At 41.0% G+C, this 14391-nt stretch overlaps 1 protein-coding gene across 2 annotated transcripts in view; it reads left to right on the top strand.

Annotated features, from left to right (window-relative positions):
* The first annotated feature begins 5286 nt into the window (after positions 1-5286).
* LOC140204836 (myocardin-related transcription factor A-like) overlaps positions 5287-14391 on the top strand; it is a 141454-nt gene continuing 132349 nt past the window's right edge. For both annotated transcript variants that reach the window (XM_072271693.1, XM_072271692.1), the window contains exon 1: positions 5287-5490. The gene's annotated coding sequence lies outside the window, so the exon portion shown is untranslated. The remainder of the gene's footprint in view (positions 5491-14391) is intronic.

Genomic DNA, 14391 nt, shown 5'->3' with positions numbered 1-14391 from the left:
TGTAATGGGATCTTTTAAATCCACCTGAGAGCCGTTGCATCATGTAGACAAAAGATGGTTGCGTCATTGTTGAACTCTGAATCCTGCACTGAAAGGAGGGTCTAGGTTTTTGTTTTGGATGAGCGGGCTTTGAACCTGAGAGTATCTGATAACTATCTAAATTGGAATGTCTAAGCCCCTGTAAAATGACATTTTTCTTTTACTTGGTTTGAGACACACCACAACCTGAGGTCACAATCCAGACTATTGAGACATCACAGGTCTCTGTTAACTCTGCATTTTCAGATTTCAGTAATCCGCTCGGGTGCTTCATTTCATGTGATTTTGACGGGTGGCAAGCCAGGATTGTATTGACTCTTATTTAATATATTAATATTTAAACTTTGAACAATTCCAATCAATGTAACTTTACGTAAATCTGAGTAGCATAATGGTTTGGGAATTGTTACCTATTCACATTCTCACGTAGTGAATGATTCTTGTCTTCCTTAGTTTTAATGGACAAAAAGTAGCTATTCTCAACTTAGTTTTGAGTACTTTCAAGTAGCCTTGTATTTACGGTGCTGCCTTTTTACATTAGGCTCAGGTTATCACTCATAGAAAGTATGTTTTGTTTTCCCAGTATAGTTAAAATAACAATTAGTAATATTTGTTCTCGTAATGTTCCAGTACATTTAATGTCTTGTTGTTTTCTGTTTAACTATTTTTTTTAGAAAATAATGAGCTTGTTCTATTGCTCTTTACCTACTTATCGTCTCACTTTTTTATGTCCCTTGTTATTTTTCTTCCTCCTTCTTCTTAGCCCGTCACCCCTGCTGGGTCACAGGCTGCTGGCAGCAGCTCACCAGAGTTCTCTATCCCGGGGTAGTCTTTCAAATTGTGCCCAGCTGTAGCCCATCAAAGATCCTTCCTCTCCCAGGGATCTGGCCTTTGGTGTTTCTGTAGCACTGGAAAACTAACCCCGGTGCCCAACCCTCCTCCTATTGCAGCCGGGCTTGGATCGTCTATGGCAGAGTTTTTTTACTGCAGTTCTTTAATTTCAACAAAATTCTATCTGTTGGATTTATGGTGAAGTTAGTTGCCCACTTGCTGTCTTGCATTTTTTTTCCTAATTTACTGATTTCATTAGATTGAGCATTGAAGCAACTTCCCTTGATTCTTTTCCATTACTTCTCTCCTGTGTCATTGAATTTAATTCCAAATGGCTGCTGATCTATAATATTTCTAAATACCTAATTGTTTTGAACATGCGTTGAGTCATCATGGGTTCTTTACTCATTCCAAGTTGTCCGCTTCACTCAACCATACCGTACCAGGCTGAGCATGTCACAAGTGGCCTTTCTGCCATTGGATCATATGTATGAGAATAACCAACCATAAACCCTTTGAGCTTTTTCCAAATGTATATTTGGTTACTTGAGGTCATCTACTCCTGTTGCTGTATGCCCTCTCTATTCCCTAATGGAGCAAGTGTTACATTCTGCTTGTATTACTTCCACAATCTTTTTATCAGGATGCTTCAAATATAAATAATGGAGTGTTCAGTCATGTGGCCCATCTAGATTTCTACCTCACTTCCATCTACTCATCTTCATAAACCTCATATTTAGCACAATATTTCTTCTGTTTAACCTGTTCACTACTTCTCTCTTTTTAAACCCAACAGTCCATGCTTCAATAACATAAGCAATTGATGCAACTTAACTTTGGAATTTAACTCTCTAATCTCTGAATCTGGATTGTACTCCTGCACAGGACATTATCCTTTGAGGAGCATGGCCAAAAATGAACTCTGTTTCAAATGGAACTTGACCAGGTCCTCAGAACCCTGAGTTTTTTCCCCATTGTGTTTGTATCTTCTTCAGTCTTATTAAAAGATATTAAAATAGTGATTGAGTCTTACGGAGACCATTCAGCCCATTTGGTCTCTGCTGGCGAAAAAAAATTGATCCATTTAGTTTTCCGCCACTTCCAACCCACTGTCTGCAGCCTTGTGGGTTATGCCTTCAAGCATTCAACCTTCAAATCTGAGAAGATTTTCTGCTTCAATTGTCCTTTCAGTTTCTCCATAACTGCCCGCCTCAGATTTTAGATTAGATTGGATTCAACTTTATTGTCATTGTGCCGAGTACAGATACAAAGCCAATGAAATACAATTAGCATCTGAGCAGAAGTGCAAAAGAATAGTGTTATTTACAAAATAACTGTGAATAAAAAGTAAGTGCTACAGCATACAAACATAAAAGTACTGAGACAGTACTATGTTGGTTGAAAAATACTTCTTTAAATACCCCCCGATTCTTCTACCAATAATGAACTAAAATCGTGGAAATAACTAAAGCCTGCACTCTGATGGAGGGATTCCACACGAAGTGCTGCCAATATCTCTCCCCCACCCCCACAGTTTCTATTGAGTCTGCTGAGATTTTCCAGAAAATTGATGACAGATTTCAGTATCTACAGTCTCTCTAACTTAAATCCATGTCCCCTAGTTAATTCAAGAGATGGAATTTTTAAAAATTCTGTGGATAATATTTTGGGTAATTCTTTGAATTTATTTGTACTTGGGATGCAGAATTTCTTCCATTGGTGTAGTTAAGTGAGAGCACAAATGTGTTTAAGGGGACGTCAGACAATAATGTATAGGAGCAAAGGATAGGTTAAAGTGAAAGAAGTTCCCTGAAAAACACTGGAATAGAACATTGGCTTGAATTTCCATTTGCTGTTAATTGTATATTTCAGTGAAAATGCCTGGTATTCTTCCTGTATGTATGAAATATATGCTTATCTGGGTTTCTTTGTAGTTTCTTATAGAAATCCTGGATTCTGAAATCTGCTGCTGCACAAGAAACTACCTCTTGTTACACTTATTCCCTGGGTACACACTCAGTGGGCACCTTATCAGGAAACTACTGTCCCTAATATAAAGTGGCCACTCGGTGTATGTTTGTGGTCTTCTGCTGCAGCCCATCCACTTTAAGGGTCGTTGTGTCGTGCATTCAGCGATGCCCTTCTGAACACCATTGTTGTAATGTGTGGTTATTTGAGTTACCGTCACCTTCTTGTGACCTTGAACCAGCCTGACCATTCTTCCCTGACCTCTTTCATTAACAAGGTGTATTTGCAGAACTGGATTTTTTTTTTGTTTTTTTTTTGCACCATTCTCTGTAAACTCTGGAGACGGCTGTGCATGAAAATACCAGGAGATCAGCAGTTTCTGAGATACTCAAACCACCCCATCTGGCACCAACAGTCATTCCATGGTCCAAGTCACTTGTAGATCGCATTTCTTCCCTATTCTGAAGTTTGGTCTGAAAACAACTGAACCTTTTGACCATGACTGCATGCTTTTATGCATTTGACTGACTGATTAGATATTTGCACAAGAGCAGGTGCGCAGAGGTACCTATTAAAATGGTCACTTTATTAGGTACATAAAGTATAGGTGCAAAGGATTGGTTAAGGTGAAGGAGTTTCTTGATAGACACCAGAATAAACCATTTGGCTTGAATTTCCCTTCCGCAGTCAATTTATATCGCAGTGAAAATGGCCAGTATTCTTCCTGCACCTATGGAATATCTGCTTACCTGGGTTTCTTTTGTAGTTTTTATGGAACTCCTAGTTTCTGAAATCTGCAATTAAAAACTTTTGTGGCATTTATGCTCTAGGTATATGTGCCTTTGACAATACATTTAAGCTTAAACTGAATAAAATATAGGGATGGCACCTGGCTGGGTACCTGCTATCTCAGTATAGTTATGTTTAAAACACGGCTTGAAAGTGTGGTTTCTATTGTCCTGAGAAGTGGATTGCTGCCTTCCATTTTATCATTGGGATCGCGCTGCTCCTTGCCTCAGGGTGGAGAAGAATGACTCATTCATTTGCTGAATGCAGTACTTTGTCCAAGGTCTTTCTGTAAGTGCTTTTTTTTGAACAGTTAGGTGGTGTGAATGGGTCTACGAGACGATTAGTTTGTGCAGCCGTTCACAGTGGAAGTATTTTTCCAGCAGCAGTCTTAACCTTTGTCTACACTGTAGAATCGGCTTCTTAGGGTAAGTTTCATTCACAAAAGCATGGTGTGTATTTTTGGTGAAGCATGTTTCGGACATCTTTATGCTTTCTTGTGTACAGATTGTGAGTGTATAATATGTTTGAAAATGAACATCCATGGGATGCTGAGAAATATACAGAGTGAATATCTAACCAGGAAACAGGTTATCAAAAGCTTATACTTATACTTTATTGTTGCTAAACAATTGGTACAATCATCAGCTTGGTTTAAGAGGTAGACTTTGAAGATTTTTGAAAAGGATGTGATTTGATGTGCCCCCATTGTATGGTTAAGCTCCGAGTGTTGTCTTAAGCCAAAAGAAAATAACTTGTCAAGGGTTATTAGCCGTGCAATTTTAATCTCTTTTAAATAGCTGTTTGAAGTAGCAGATAGTTTTAGATGGGGCTCTGCTGTTGTTGATTTTATTCGGATTTGCATCATTCTTCGTCAAAGGCAGTCACTTGGGGTCAGGGATGACTTCCACTCCACTTCCATAGGTGAGCAGGAGATTCCCCAAACGCTGTTTAGGAGGTTCTATACTCCTGCACTTTCTCTGATCCCCCGTGTGCTGCCTTTGAGGAGACTTCAGATGCTCACTGCCTGTCCAAATGGTGCTCTTTCATTACCTTTAAGGAGGCATTGGAAACATCCTTGAAGCTCCTTCCCTGTCCTTGTGAAAATGTCTTAATGTTATGGAGCTTAGAGTTGTGAAACTAGATGGTATGTTTCACCCATCAGTTGTTTGACCATAGAGCGCGATGCTAGGGGCAAGGCGCTGCCTGGTTCCCCCTCTGCTGGAGGATTTTAAGGAGATACCAGTGGTGGTCTTCATTGCTTTGAGGTGGCCACTGCTGATGGTCCATCCCTCTGTAGTGTACGGGAGAGTAGGAATCCTTGCTGTCCTGAAGACCAAAAGCTTAGTGCTCAGTAATATTCAAAACTGCTGGGATGCCTGGAGGTGGTGGTGAATTTGGTTATCGTCGCCTACCTTTGCTGTGAGATTGATCGTGTGACAAGGTCTTGTCGTGGTTAGTTATCTGAGAGCAGAATTTGCATTACTAATGGCTTAATAGTGCAAAGAAAATTAAATTTTACAAATGAAGTGAAAATTAATTGATTAGCCTGTTCTTATTGTTTTGATCCTTTGTTAGAAAATAGTACAGTAGTCAGAATGCATTCATATTTTTAATCAATTAAAATATTGATTTCCTTTCTGTTTTCATTGTTACAGGTTAATATTCAAGCCAAAGTGGATTTGCCGAATGAAGTGAGCCAACCCCTCCCCGTCTCTGGTAATGGTTCAGACGGTGGTGGGGTTGGCGATAGTGAAGATGATGGATCAGCTCCGAGTCCACAGAGTGAAGCGGTCACAAATGAACTGCAAGAGCTCACGCTGCAGTCAAGCAACGGCCTCTCTCCTTTGAACAAGAGGAAAAATGGTGAGCATCTCCCGGGTATACGTCCCCTAGCTGTGGCTTATGTTGTGTTAGGTTTGTGATTTTGTGCACATCCAGTACCTAAACGTTGGGAGGGATGAGAATAAGATCGGGCCCAGCTGTGAAGTTTTACACTGTTGAATATCATGCCACTTGCTGTGTATAGGAAAGATTTCTTCCTGGGCGTGATCATGCAGAAGCCAATATCGTGACCAGGTACAGGACAGTAGTTTAATGTCACCTGTTTACTTGTGCTGAATTGGAATGTTATCCATCTATCCCTCGATCCAACTATCCATCTATCCACCAATCTCTTCCCTCACCTCTGGCCCTTTGAGCCAAGCTGCTCAGCAACCCCTGATTTAATCTGAGCCTAACCACGGGACCATTTACATTGAACCAATCTACCAAGCGGTTTGTCTTTGGACTGTGGGAGGAAACCGGAGCAGCCGGAGGAAACCCACGCGGTCGCGGGGGGAGAACATGCAAACTCCTTACAGGCAGCGACGGGAATTGAACCTGGATCGCTAGTGTTGTAAAGCATTGTGCTAACTGTGCTGCCCGTTGCTGAATATACTTTGGTCAGACACAGTTTATCTTCAATTCTAGTTCTAGCATGGCTGTCACTCCACTGTAGTGGAATGCTGCACTGGCAAATATGCTGTCCTTTCAGGTGTGATGTTAAATGAAGAATCATTCAGGCGAATATAAGAGATCTCATGGCACCACTTTGAAGGAACATCAAGGGAATTTTTCTGTATCTTGAGGCAATGCTTATCCCCCGGCACACATCACTAGAGCACGCGTACTCTTGTTGTTTGTTGGAATTTTCACTGCACAAATTGGGTGATGTTTCCTTACATCACAATAACTCTGCTCCAAAGGTGTCTCAATAATGGGAAATTGTTTTGTGACAAATGTTTTCTTTATATGTTGCTAATTGTAATCAGCAACATGCGGATTATTAACTATTTCCCGTGTTTTCATAATTGAAATCAGACAAGTAAAGTGCAGTGTCCTGATGAAGGGTCTCAGCCCAAAACGCTGACTGCCTAATCTTTTCCATAGATGCTGCCTGGCCTGCTGAGTACCTCCAGCATACTGTGTGTGCTGCCAAGTAAAATGCAGGTTTTGTTTTCCCCTGTCAATGGAATGTGACAGAAAACGGACTCAAGGGCAATTTCCTTCACTTTGTTATGCATTTTTAAAAAATACTGCCCTAAGTCAGATGCTAAAATGGGCATTCAGCATAAAAAATTTATTTTAAAGCATCATTTATTTTGAGGGTACAATTGAAAATTGAGTTTCCCAGAATGAAATATGACTGTTTCCTTTCTGGCTGTCATTTCCCATCACTCTAGAAATCTGACCTCTGCAAAATGCATATGTTACATTTAATATCAGCAGTTCTTTCCATATCATACATCAAATGTCCCTGGGAAGTAAATGAGGCAACTATTGATGCTGCACAATACTAAACTGGAACCCAACTAAGATCATATCTATTGTCCCTGACTCTGGCTCTACCATAATTGTCAAGTATATTATGATAGTAGAAAGTATATTTGTTAATTGTTCGAATATCAATGTTTGGTCTGCTCTCTTACCTAATGAAATTTGACTTACTCTGACATTCTTTGTTGGGGTATGGTTATCATGACATCGCTAACATTTATTGCCCATTCAATGTAGTTTACTATTGTGGGCAATACGGTAGCTTAGTGGTTAGCACAATGCTTTACAGTACAGGGTTCAATAAGGAGTTTGTACGTACTCCCCGTGGGTTTTTCCGGGCACTCTGGTTTCCTCCCACCGTCCAAAGACGTACCGAGTTGTAGGTTAATTGGTCATTGTAAATTGCCCAGAGATTAGATTAGAGGTTAAATCAGGGGATTGCAGGCCAACATGGCCGAAGGGCCAGAGGGTCCTATTCTGCGCTGTACATCAAAAATAAATGAATAAAACCCATCCTGGCTCAGTGTTAATGACATGTCTGGAGTTGTGTAATAGCTATCAAGGAGGGACAGTTGTCACACTTTACAATAATCCAGTCATTCCTTTGTTCGTATTAAGTGACTTTTTAATTCGAAATTAATTTAATTACTCATCCCCAGCTGCCATGAGAGAATTTAAAATAACGATTCCAGATCAATGGTAGAGTATATAGCCAGTAGTTTAGTATATATCCAGTGTGCCATTGAGGTGTATTTTACCTTTAATCCTGCACACTATTATAATCTGATTTATTAGATTTTGCCCCAGGAAATCTTTCAACTCTGTTGTGCCCCTGGTGAACTTGCTTTATGTCAGCAGCACTATTTACTTTACCTGGTGTTCTGGTCTCAGAGAAGTGCTTCATAAACTAAGCTCATTTCTCCACTCATCCTGTCCAAAATTATGTTAAATATTGAAGTTTTTAGAGCAGCATATCCAGGTCTCTTTGGCAACCAACGTAAACAGATCACTGTAACTGTATGTTCTGGTAACAGCTCAGCATCTCAGAATCAGGTTTGTTATCACTGACTCGGTGTGAAATGTTTTGTTTTGTGGCAGAAGTTCAGTGCAGTACATAAATTACTCTAAGTTACATTAAGAAAAATATTAAAAAAATTAGTGCAAAAGGGGGGTCATATATATGAGGACCATTCAGAAATCTGATGGTGGGGGGTGGTGGGGAGCTGCCTCTAAAATGTTGAGTATGTGTCTTCAGACTTCTGTACTATCTTCTTATTACTACCATTGGGGAGGAGATACAGGAGCCTGAAGACACACACTCAGCATCTTAGGAACAGCTTCTACTTCTCCACTGTCATATTTCTGAATAGACAATAAACCAAAGCATGAACTCTGCCTCACATGTTTTGCATTATATATTTAATTTATTTTCTATACGTATTTCTTATTAGAACCTATACATTTCATAACATACGTCAGTGATATTAAACCTGATTCCGATGCTGTACCTCCTCCCTAGCAGTAATGAGAAGAGGGAATGTCCTCGATGGTGAGGGTTCTTAATGTTGGATGCTGCCGTCTTTTAAAGATGCCTGCGACGGTGGGGAGGCTAATGTCCATAATTTCCTGTGCATTGGAGCCTCCACATCAGGTGGTGATTTCTTTCTCATAAACATTTCAGCATAGAAACAGGCCATTAGGTCTACGACTTTAATGCTGACCATCAAATCCTACCTGTACTAATCTCATTCCCTAGTGCTCCATACTTTGACAGTTAAGTGTCAGGGTGTCAGCCTCCACTTTCTCAGGCAGTGCATGTCAGATTGCAACAATCCTCTGGGTGAAAAAAATTCTGCCTCTGATCTTTCATGAAAAATTCTTACTCCTCATATTAAACCCTTCCTGGAATGAACTGAAATTCCAGTCACTCGTGTTTAACTGGAAATACTTCATGGATGTTGCCTTTCGCAGATGGGTCACTGCCACTATTAAGTGTGTGATTTGCACTCAGAGGGACACCAGTTTTCAGAATGGTTTTGTAAGGGTATCTTTCACTTTGAAGAACCCCAGATGATCCACTTAGGAAGTATTGATTTATTTAAACTGGAAGGTTATTATAATACAAAATAACCTGGGCACTTTGTGCATTTGGAAATAATCCCAGACCTGGGCTTTACTGTAAGTGAAAGGAACGACTAGAGGACAAAATCTACAGTTTTAAACTCCTGCAACAAAATGCCCAAGACCAAAAGATGCTTCATTCCATCACTTCAGAAAGAAATTTCAATGTAAATGTATTATCAAAGTACGTATATGCCACCATATACGACCAGAGATTCATTTCTTGCAGGCATTCACAGTAGAACAAAGAAATACAATAGAATCAATGAAAAACGAGACACATGCACAAAGACTGACAGACAACCAATGTGCTAAAGAAGACAAACCATGCACACTCATACATAAATAATACTGAGAATACGAGTTGTAGGCTCCTTGAAAGTGCGTTCATAGGTCATGGAATCAGTTCAGTTTTGAGGAGAGTGAAGTTATCCACATTGGTTCAGGAGTCTGATAGTTGGAGGATAATAACTGTTACTGAACCTGGTGGTGTGGGACCTCCTCCCTGATGCCAGCAGCGAGAAGAGAGCATGAACTGGATGATTAGGGACAGGGGCAGTCCTTGCCATTAGATGCTGCTTTCCTGTGGCAGTACTCCTTATAGTGCTCAATGGTGGGGAGGGCTTTTCCTGTGATGGACTGGGCTGTATCCACCACTATCTGTTGGCTTTCCCTTGGCTGGTGCATGTAGTCTTTCCTGTTAGGAAAGAAAACAGAATGAAGGGGTTAACATTGATTGTGGAAGAAAGCAAGCAATTGTCCTCACAAGATAAAGTTCACAGTGCAGTAAAAGCATTTGTGTATTTAAGGCTGTTCTTGTTGTGAGAGTGAGCTCATGCATGTTGGCTGCACCTAGTGGGAGGGGTCCACATCAGGACATGCTTGTGAAGTCAGTTACATTCAGTGATAAGTCTGTGCAATTATAGTTTGAGACGTAAAGCTGCTGTGGACCAAGACTGAAAGTGTTGCAAGCCAAGAGGATAGCAATGATGTTGTTTGGAGCAAGAAATACAATGCTTATAATGCACAATGTATAGTAAAGCAGGTAAGGCAGCATATGATTGGGTAGGAGTGTGGAATTTGGTTCACTGCTGGGTAGTTTGATTGCTGCTAACATGATTCTTGTCCCAGTTAGCCGAGGGAGATTGATTTCCAGACAGTATAGCGCCCTGGGGATCAAGTACTACAGTTTAACTTTTACTTCACAATCCTGCTTGGATGGCCAACTCACTGACAATTTGAGCACATTCTTATGCTGTTTCTCGCTTGACTCTTAGTGTGAGGAGTATGAGCCAAGTAGTTCTCAGAGATACTTTTAAGAGTCAATACTGTCTGACTTTTATATATATTTTTTCCCCATTAACCTCCTCCAAATGCCCCAATCTGTTTTGGAGTTGCAATGAAATATCAGGACTCCATTGACTTGGGCTTAATGTTCTGTTTAATTCTTTTACACAAGAATATCTGTAGATTCTGGCAATCCAAGGCAACACATGCAAAATGCTGGAGGAACTCAGCAGGTCAGGCAGCATCTATGGAGGTCAATAAACCGTTGGCGTTTCAGGCTGGGACCCTTCTTCAGGACTGGAAGTGATGGGGGAAAGGGAAATAGGCTAGCTGGAAGGTGATAGGTAAAGCCAGGTAGGTGGGAAAGGTCAAGGGCAGGAGAAGAAAGAATAGACAATAAGAAAGAATAGAATAGGTGCAGGAGTAGGCCATTTGGCCCTTTGAGCCAGCACCGCCATTCACTGTGATCATGGCTGATCATCCACAATCGGTATCTGGTTCCTGCCTTATCCCCATAACCTTTGATTCCGCTATCTTTAAGAGCTCTATCCATCTCTTTCTTGAAAGCATCCAGAGACTTGGCCTCTGCTGCCTTCTGGGGCAGAGCATTCCACATATCCACCACTCTCTGGGTGAAGAAGTTTTTCCTCAATCAATCTGACAGGACAGGGGAGTGGACAATAGAAGTAAGGGAAGGAGGGGGAAGTAGTAGGCAGGTGAGAAGTGAAAGGTCAGAGAGTGGAATGTGGGGGGGGGGGGTGAATTTTTCACCTGAAGGTGAAATCGATATTCATGCTGTCAGGTTGGAGGTTACCCAGACAGAATAAAAGGGGTTGCCTTTCCAGTCCTGAAGAAGGGTGTCAGCCCGAAACGTCAGCTGTTTTCCATAGATGCTGCCTGGCCTGCTGAGTTCCTCCAGCATTGTGTGTGTGTGTTGCTTTACTCTTTGTTCTCTTGTATTAGAAGAGCAGCAGCTGATGCCTCTACACTCTGAACATTAAGACTCAAATCTGAGCCATATACACCATTGCAGTCCATTATTTTGCTGAGCTACTCTTGTGAAATCACTTAAGTACTTCATTGCACTTAAATTGGAATGGCCCTGGAATAACATCAATCGTACGAAAAATTAGTTGGGCTTTTCTGGCAGTGGATGATTGAAGAGCAGTTTTTGTCTTTGCCTTTTTTACTTTTCCCCTCAATTCTTACAAGATGTGGCCTTTGAGAGGGGAGTGTGAGGTGGAAGGGGTGGTGATTGGTGCAGAACTTGTATTGTTGTGAGCTTTGCGCATATGAGCTTTGATTATCAGTCCATAATTAGTGTTGAGTAAATTCTCCAATAACAGAAATAAAATTTTGTGAGTTTTAATTACAAATATTTAATGTACAATAGGCTTTATTCTTGTAAATTTCAAGCTTTTAGTATTCTGTAATATATCAACCAAAATATTGTCGTTTCCCCCCCCCCCCCCCCCCCAAGATTCGTGTTTATTCTGTAAGTTCTGGACTAGCTGTACAACTCATTGGGTGCTATAGTAGCTGCTGGATACCAGGGTTATCTTTGTACTACTGCCTGCAGTTATGTCTACAAAGGGGGAATCAACACCACAGAGACTGTGAAACTTTGCCATTACTTCCTCCCCTCTAGAGATGGTCTCTTTGGAACTGCTGGGATTTATCGCTAAAATTCAGGCATAATCTTTGGCTGTGCATGCAAGTCATTCTCCCTTGCTGACTAGCATCTACTTTGCATTTCAAAGCCCTGATACATTTGGGGACTAGAAGGGTGAATGGTCAAGGCAGTAATTTGTTTCTGAGGAAAACCAAGTAATGAATCAGCATTTCTACTACAACAATCTAAACGTTCATCTTATTTACATGCCCCCACAGTGATTTTTGTGGTTTTTCAGGAACAGCAGATGAATTCTGTTTTCCCTGTCTTTTATCCAATTCCACTTTTTTAAAAAAAACTTCATTTATCCATTCATTCATTTGATGACAATGGGAGCATTTATAGCCCATCTCATAATTTGTTCCTAGTGCTTTTCTATTTCAGAAGGGAGTTAACCACATTTGGAGTCACATTGGCTCGACTGAGCGAGGACAGCAGGTTTCTCTCACTGGGGTATTTATGAACCAGATTCAGATTTATTTATATTTATCATGTACATCAAGACATATAGTGAAATGCATAGTTTGCACTAACAACCAATGCAATCTAGGGGCATTGCTAGGGGCAGCCTGCCAAGTGTCGCCATATATTCTGGTGCCAACACAGCATGCCCACAATGCTCAGTGAGGTAGTGTTCATGGGTTCAATGTCCATTCAGAGATCAGATAGCAGAGGGGAAGAAGGTGTTTCTAAATTATTGAGTGTGTGCCTTCAGGCTTCTCTACCTCCTTCTTGATGGTAGCATTGAGAACAGGGCATGTCCTGGGTGATGGGGGTCCTTAATAATGGATGCCGCCTTTTTGAGACATCACTCCTTGAAGATGTCCTGGATACTATGAAGGCTGGCGCCCATGGAGCTGATTTAAGTTTCCAACTGTCTGCGCCTTATTTTGATCCCGGGCAGTAGCCACCCCCCCCATACCAGACTGATCTTAAATTTCATTGAAACCTATCGAATACTGAAAAGTCTAGAAAGAATGGATGTGGGGAGGATGTTTCCAATAGTGGTAGGGTCTAGGACCAGAGGGCACAGCCTCAGAATACAAGGATGTCCTTTAAAATAAAGGTAAGGAGGAAAGCTAGAGGGTGTTGGATCTGTGGAATTCATTGCCACAGACGACTGTGGAGGCCAGGTCATTGGGTATATTTAAAGCAGAGGTTGATAGGTCCTTGATTAGTAAGGGCATTAAAGATTACGGAGAGAAGGCAGGAGAATGGGGTTGAGGGGGAAAATAAATCATTTCTGATTGAGTGGTGGAGTAGACATGATGGACTAGATGGCCTAATTCTGCTTTGTCTTATGTCTTGTATCTTTGCCTAGTTCCTTGGAAATGTGGTATTTCAGGTGCAAGGCATCTAATTCTACTTAATTGTTATGCTGTGGAGTTCCTGAAATAAAACCTAACTAACTCATTAATTTTCAATATTGAACAGTACCATCAATACTGGTGCATTTTGGCCTTTTACAGTATGCATGATGCTCACTGCCGCACCCTGCTTGGGCCTTAAACGCTGGAATTCTGTCATGTGCTTCAACTCTGTACATCATTCCCTGATTAAGTCACACCTTTGAGGAAGGATTTAATTAGTTGTCAATACATCTTTTTTGGGCTTGCATACTTTTGTCTGTTTTGTGTGTTTGTGAAGGTCTGCGGATTGTCATTGCAAACTTAATGTATCTTTCTACAAGAGATACAGGGCTTTATGGATGCAGGGGGACCACAGTTTGTACATGTCAATAAAACAATTGGAATGACATGCAACAGAATCCTAAGCTCCCGATTTTAATGCTATATCACTTCAAGGAATTAAGCAAAGTTGCTTCTTTTCTCTTGAGGTTAAGTTCTGGCTGTTTTGCGAGAGGGCTCCTTTAAAGCAGTTTTAGGACAACAGTGTTTGACCTCACATGACTAGTTCCATGATAATTGCCCCATATTAATAAAGCGCTTCGGGCAAATATTTTGCAAGCTGATTTGATGCATTTCTATGCAAACTATGTTTGCATTAGTACTTGCCCAAGTAACTTGTTTTATGTGGTGAGATAATTGAATTGCTGTTTGGATACAGAATGGCTGTGATAACAGAGGAGCAGCAATGATCCTGTATTCATTCTAGAATACAGTCTTGTCTCTCTTTCTCTTCACCATCTACACCTTGGACTTCAACTACTGCACAGAGTCTTGCCATCTTCAGAGGTTTTCTGATGACTCTGCCATAGTTGGATGCATCAGCAAGGGAGATGAGGCTGAGTACAGGGCTACAGTGGGAAACTTTGTCACATGGTGTGAGCAGAATTGTCTGCAGCTTAATGTGAAAAAGACTAAGGAGCTGGTGGTGGACCTGAGGAGGGCTAAGGCACCAGTGACCCC

Source organism: Mobula birostris, chromosome 11, assembly GCF_030028105.1.
Source record: "Mobula birostris isolate sMobBir1 chromosome 11, sMobBir1.hap1, whole genome shotgun sequence".
In the NCBI taxonomy this organism is placed as follows: Eukaryota; Metazoa; Chordata; class Chondrichthyes; order Myliobatiformes; family Myliobatidae; genus Mobula; species Mobula birostris.
Note: the sequence above shows the minus strand (reverse complement) of the source record. Positions and strands in the feature narration are given on the sequence as shown.